The 6,927-nt window shown below is 35.4% G+C and overlaps 1 long non-coding RNA gene and 1 other non-coding gene across 2 annotated transcripts; both read left to right on the top strand.

Annotated features, from left to right (window-relative positions):
- The first annotated feature begins 2,065 nt into the window (after positions 1-2,065).
- On the top strand, positions 2,066-3,636 carry LOC130973316 (uncharacterized). Its single transcript, XR_009084110.1, has 4 exons — positions 2,066-2,081; positions 2,168-2,222; positions 2,968-3,060; positions 3,577-3,636. It is a non-coding gene; the product is annotated as an uncharacterized LOC130973316 (long non-coding RNA).
- A 2,087-nt stretch (positions 3,637-5,723) lies between these two features.
- On the top strand, positions 5,724-5,831 carry LOC130978512 (small nucleolar RNA R71). The gene has a single exon (XR_009086139.1). It is a non-coding gene; the product is annotated as a small nucleolar RNA R71 (small nucleolar RNA).
- Positions 5,832-6,927: the final 1,096 nt, after the last annotated feature.

The raw sequence follows: 6,927 nt of genomic DNA, 5'->3' as shown, positions 1-6,927 counted from the left end.
AAAATTTTTGTGATTCAATTCCCTCCAAATGTCACTCAATCACCTTCGTCCTCTTTCCTAAACCCTCAGTCTCATTTTTTCCTGAAAGCTCACTCATCACCTTCATCACCTTCATCGCGAAGTAGAAGCCCTCGCCATCATTGCCCTATAAGAAGAAACCCTGTAACTCTCGCCATTAACCGTCGTCGCCTCCCACTCCCCACTCACCCCCCACTCCCCACTACTGACTGACACTCCTCTTCGCCATCGCTTGCACTGATCGTCGTTGTGCCACCCTCACCATCGTCGCTGAGCCGCTCTCACCATCGTTGCTGCGCCGCTCTCGCCATCGTCATCTCCGTGCTTCTCATCTTCGCTGTGCTCACATCATTGAATAGGTATGTATTGATTTCTATTTGCTTCTGAAATTGATCAGAGGCTTAGGGTTCCTATTTTAGGGGTTTTAATTTGGGGGTTTTAATCTGTGAAATATGGGTTTGTGAACTGTAATTTGATAACATGCATGCTATTGTTGATGAAGATTTGTGGTATTTTAGGGTTTGTTTCTGAGACTGAATCCAAATGCAGCGTTAATAAGTTTTTGTTTCTGTGATTTCTCAATGAATAAGTTGGCTTCTCCTTCTCTGTTTTCAGCTTCCGTTTCTGTTTTCTCAATGAATAAGTTGGCAGCAACTCACCAATGAATTGTATCATATTGCTTTCCTGGTGGGTGCCGACTCGGAACAAAATTTTCAAGTTTAAATGTAACAATAGCAAATAGATCACTTTGCTCTGCAGATGACATATCTTTCAAAATTTGATTTGCATCTTCATTTGATGAAACAGTAGCACTGTTCTCTGAATTATCTGCATGGTCCTTGTCCTTTGAATTATTTGCATGATCCTTGTCCTCAAGTTTGGAAGGCTTTGCACGCTTATTTCCAGTAGATTTCAATCTAACAGCTTTTCTCAGATTTCAATATGCATGACAATCATTTTAGATGCATGACAATCATTAGTATTAGGGTAGTTGTTTTGGATTATTTATGTTAAACTATTTTGACATATATTATGTATTAAATATAAATACTTAACTCAACAGTAATGTGGAATTTTCTTATTAGGCACATATAGTGGAAATGTGGAACATTATTATTAGAAAATATATATGGACAAACATAAAGTTTTTTGTTGCTAACTAAGCAATAAGAATGGTTTTTGTTTTGCCCTAATACAAATGAGCTTGGTGCTTGTAATGGATTAGTTATACTTTGGATTTTGTAAAAAGGATTAGGATGAAGTATTGAAGTTACCTCCTTCTCTCTTTATATGTGACTATATGTTAATCAATTATTTTCAGGATTCTGAGGAGTGCTTTTATTTATTCTTTTTGCTTGTTTTGGCTAAAGTCTTTCTGACTCAAGAGCTGTAATCTTGTAGAACTTGATAGGAAGGAATTTGATTCAAGAGCTGTAATCTTGCATGTTTCTAAATTCTAAGTGGTCGGTTCAGTCCCCTATTGCAGCTCTTTTCCATTTCTTGAAGATAAGTATTGTTCATAAGTATAGCAATGGTCGTACTAATCAGGTGAGTTGCAGAAGGATCTAAATGTGGGTGTAGATGGTGAACTAGTGAACTAGTGAAGTCAAAGTTTATCAAGTGATTGCCCTAATATTGAATATTGAATGGCAGGGTCAACAAGATTTCACGTTCAGAAATCAGAGGAGGAATGGAGGGCCATTCTCTATCTATCTCTGTCTGTCTCGCTTATGAATTCACAGACAGTAGAGAGAGGGCAAGGAACAGAGGAATAGCCAAAGCACCAGGGAGCAAAAACAAGAGTGTTCTTCAAGTTTTTGGCTCTTCATCAACCATAGCACCAAGATAAAGAGAATGATGGCCAAGGAGGGAGCTGACTGAAGCTTAAGAGGGAGTTGCGTTCCACTCACCCAACTGTTCTTTGAGTTTCTTTGCTAGGTGAGGACAGCGACTTCATCTTCTTTCTTTTCTCCTCTAATTCAAAATTCTGATAATTCTCTTGCTCCATTTTTTTCAGTTTATTCAATTTCTGTTAACACAACTATCACCACAAGCAAAGAGAGGTGAGTGATTTTCTCTCCTCTGTGTTTAATTTGGTCGAATGGCCTTGTGAAATGTAACCGAAATTCTGGTTCTTGGAACGGTTAAGGTTTGGGCTCAAGAGAAAAACAGGGACAATTCTTGTGTATTTGATCAACAAAGAGGTAAGGGTTAGAATAGTTAGATATTGATTTTAGTTGTATTTGGTGATTAAATGGCAGAAACCTTTCCATTGAGTATGCTTATTGACCAGTCAGCTGCATGATTCTTGGATCTGTATGTGAATGATTGTTGCTTTCTTAATCAGTACAGTTTACTTTGTAGTGGTAAATGGTAATGTTCTAATAAACAAAAATCAAGTACTAATAGGGACTATTATTCATTTGTCTAGAGTAGTTTACTGATTTCATGTTAATTATTTTTGTTTCATGTGGATTATATATGCTGCAGTATTTTCGTGGCTCATTGTAATTTGTCAACTATTGTAATAACCAATTAGATTGGAAGATGGCGCATCATTAGAATTCCTAGGTTTAAATAAAGGAAGGCATTCAGTTACACAATGAGAAATTACATACTAAATGTGGTGTCCCTTGATGATCCGTTTTAGTCGTTTCAGGATACTTTCTTGAGCTAATTCATTCTAAATGTGGTGGTTAGAGTAGTCTTTTTAACATGGTATTTTTAAATTCAATATTCTAACTTAAAAAACTGCTCTGCTTCATTAATGCTTCTGATCACTCTTGCTGGTTTCATTAGTGATTTAGTTTATTATGCATATTATTTTTTATTATAAAGCATATTATTAGTGCTTTTGATTACTCTTGCTTATTTAATTTTTATTAGTGCTTCTGATCACTTTTGATTCCGAAGGATATGTGTGTGTGTGTGAGTGGCTTTTGATTTTAGGCAAGGTTGGAGTTCCTCGGCAATTGTTTGTAACAAAAAATCCATCTACTATCCCTTATGAAATCACTAAGGCTGGGATGAAGTTACCATTAGGTACCTATCTTTATTTTCTCATTGAGGTCTGTACTTTCTTTTGATTAGGGTGATGATTATTTAGAACGTGATATGTTTTATTAACTGAGATATATGTAGCATTTCAGAAACAAGCCAATCAACCAGGGTAAACAGAATCTATACATAGACATTTTTTATTGCTGTTATGCTCCCATATAATTCTCATATAGTTTTTTTATTATGGTTATGAAATCTGGGTTCTGATTTTCTGGTCTTCTGAAGGATATGTGTGTGTATGTGTGTGGCTTTTTTCCCTTTTTTCTGAATTACTTAAAATGCACAAGTGTTAGCTTGGATATGTCTTTTGGTTGGTCATCCTAATAAATGGGGTTGCTTGGTGGTTTAGTATTGAGGGTTGTTCTACCTGCTCTGTTTAACTGTTTTGAGGGTATGGTTTATAATATTAGGAGTATGTACGGTCTATTCCAAAGAAATTTCCTTATTATGATTTTGCCAATGAAATTTTCTAACTCCAGTTTCTTTTCACTGGTTTAGGTGGATACCTTTTTGGATTATGATAATTTATCAAAGGGAATTGTCTTTACTACAGATCGGCTATGTCAACCAGGTGAGCAGGTAAACATAGATTGAAAAATTAGAATTTGTTATCTAGGATAAAGTTAGCACAAAGCAAACAAGTTCCAAACAAGTTCCATTTTTGAACTATGGAACACTAATGAAAAATAACTAAATGTACTACCATTTTTTTAAGTAAATTCGTTATTTTTTAGAATTTTATTTATTTACTGATATAGCTTCTGTTTTCATAATGGCTATAAGCCCATAACCTTTCGTTTCTTACTCTCTCTTGATGACTTTATATTATCTGATATGCCTTTAAGATATCATTCCGATGAATACTCTTAACTTTAATTGTTACCAACTTATTTTGTTCTATTTTTGGTCAGATCTCAATGTTTTTCAATACAGATTACTAGTTGGCCATTGGACTTAATGGCTTATGCTTATTTAGCTGTTAGTCCTCCAAGCATGATAGCGCGATCTGAAGAGGTATGAACTAAACTAACTTTTCTGATATTGTTTTTGTAGAACTCAACTAGTGATTCTTTTGACAGATGGCTGCAGTAGCATCAAATAAAAGTACCGCCAAGAAAGATTCGAGATATCCTGAAATAATTGAGCAAGCATTGTGCGAATCCAGTATATCAAAATACAACAATAATTTGTAATCCTCTTTATATTCATTGATACGTGGAAAGTAGTAGTTTAGACATGTTTCATTTTTTTTACTCTATTGTTGAGTGATTGTTCAATTGGATAGTTGGATCCATTGTTTTATGTACTAATATATTGTAACATTATAGTGCTTGTGAATCTTTAGAATGTATTTGCTGTCTTTTGTTAGAATATTTTTTAGTTTAATATAATTGTGTATTTATTTTTATTTTATAATATTTAATTTATTTAATTAAAAATACATAATTATATATATAATCATATTATTAAATATTATGTTGTACAAAAAATTATTAGAATTTTATATATATATATATATATAAAATAAAAAAAACAATGAGGGACCTAAGGCTACACTTATATAGAGTAGCTATAGTATACAAAAAAAAAGAGGGACCTAAGGCTACGCTTATAAAAAGTAGCTATGGTATACAATATGGCTACGCTTTACAAGGGATGCAGTAGTGTTAAAAAGCGTAGCCTATTCTAGAAAAATGAAAGTTAAAAAGCGTAGCCTTTAGTCCTGGACAGCATCACTTGAAAAGCGTATCCTATTCTCAAAAGTCAAAAGCGTAGCCCTTGGTGCAGAAAAACGTAGCCTTTGAGAATAGGCAACGGCCGAATAGGAATCACTCCAAAAAGCGTAGCTGTAGCCCAAAAAGCGTAGCCGTAGCCTAAGGCATAATTTTTTTCACTTTTGGCTACACTTTTCAAGTGTACCTGAATGGGTGTTTTTCTTGTAGTGGTACTAGGAGGAGTTTCAGTGACTCTTTTACTCAATTGGCCCACTTGTGCCTCTAAATTTCTAATGGAGGACCTTCTTTCATTCATGAAACTTAGAATGGCCTTAGATATATCAGAGACTATGTTTGCTAAGCTATAGGGACTCTGCTCAGAATTCTCTGTCTGTTGCTGAGAGGATGATAGAAAAGGCTCGCTATTGCTAAACCTGTTTCTTCCACCATTATTAAAGCCTTGTTGAGGCTTTTGTTGATCCTTCCAAGAGAAATTTGGATGATTTCTCCACGAGGGATTATAGGTGCTTCTATAGGTTTCACCCATGTAATTCACCTCTGCTATTGCAGGGTTTCAGGATCATAGGCTTCTTCTTCAGAAGATGCCTCTTTAGTACTGTTGGATGCATTTTGCAATCCATTCAGACTCTGAGAAATCATGTTGACTTGTTGAGTAAACATTTTGTTCTGAGCCAATATGGCATTCAGAGCATCAATTTCAAGAACTCCCTTCCTCTGAGGCGTCCCATTACTCACAGGATTCCTTTCAGAAGTATACATGAACTGGTTATTTGCAACCATGTCAATGAGTTCCTGAGCTTCTGCAGGCATTTTCTTCAGGTGAATAGATTCACCTGCAGAATGGTCCAATGACATCTTAGACAATTCAGACAGACCATCATAGAATATATCCAGGATGGTCCATTCTGAAAGCATGTCAGAAGGACACTTTTTGGTCAGTTACTTGTATCTCTCCCAAGCTTCATAGAGGGATTCACCTTCTTTTTGTCTGAAGGTTTGAACATCCATTCTAAGCTTACTCAGCTTTTGAGGAGGAGAGAACTTGGCTAAGAAAGCCGTGACCAGCTTATCCCAAGAGTTTAGGCTATCTTTAGGTTGAGAGTCCAACCATACTCTAGCTCTGTTTCTTACAGCAAAAGGGAAAAGCATAAGCCTGTAGACCTCAGAATCAACCCCATTGGTCTTAATAGTATCACAGATCTGCAAGAATTTAGTTAAGAACTAAAAAGGGTCTTCTGATGGAAGTCCATAAAACTTGCAATTTTGTTGCATCAGAGAAACTAATTGAGGCTTTAGCTCAAAATTGTTTGCTTCAATGGCAGGGATTGAGATGCTTCTTCCATGTAAGTTAGAATTTGGTGCAGTAAAGTCACCAAGCATCTTCTTTGCACCTCCACCATTGTTATTGGGTTTGGCCATCTCTACTTTTTTTTCAAAAATTTCAGTAAAGTCCTTTTTAGAGTGTTGTGTTTTAACTGCTCTTAACTTCCTCTTCAGAGTCCTTTCAGGTTCAGGATCTGCTTCGACAAGAATGTCTTGTCCTTACTCCTACTCATATGAAAAAGAAGATAACAGAAAAGAAGAGGAATCCTCTATGTCACAGTATAGAGATTCCTTTATGTGAGTAGAAGAAGAAAAGAATAGAAGAAGGAGAAGAGAAAAATTCGAACACAGAGGAGAAGAGAGGGATCAAATTTTGAGATGAAGAGAAGTGTTAGTAAATGAATAAATAAATAGAAAAAGATGAGAGAGAGAGGGAATTCGAATATTAACTAAAAGAGAAGAAAAATATTTTTGTTTTTATTTTAATTATTAGTTAAAATTCGAAAATTAAGAGAAGAAATAAAATTAAAATTAGAATTTAAAACAGTTAGTTAAATAAAAAGATTTTTGAAAAAAGGGAAGGTGGTTTAGACTTTCTGGATCTCAAGAATGCTGTCAATGGATTCTAGCTTATACCACGAAGACTCTGATCTCACAGAATGGAAGGCACTGTTGTTAGGAGAGGCAACCTCGCGTTGTGGACCAGGAATCCAAGAGATACACACTCTAGCTTTTGCAAGTAGAACAGAAGTGTTTGTCAGGCACGCGTTCATAAGTGAGAATAGTGATG

This window comes from Arachis stenosperma, chromosome 4, assembly GCF_014773155.1.
Source record: "Arachis stenosperma cultivar V10309 chromosome 4, arast.V10309.gnm1.PFL2, whole genome shotgun sequence".
Classification (NCBI taxonomy): Eukaryota; Viridiplantae; Streptophyta; class Magnoliopsida; order Fabales; family Fabaceae; genus Arachis; species Arachis stenosperma.
The sequence above is the reverse complement of the archived record's forward strand: the minus strand, read 5'-3'. Positions and strand labels throughout refer to the sequence as shown.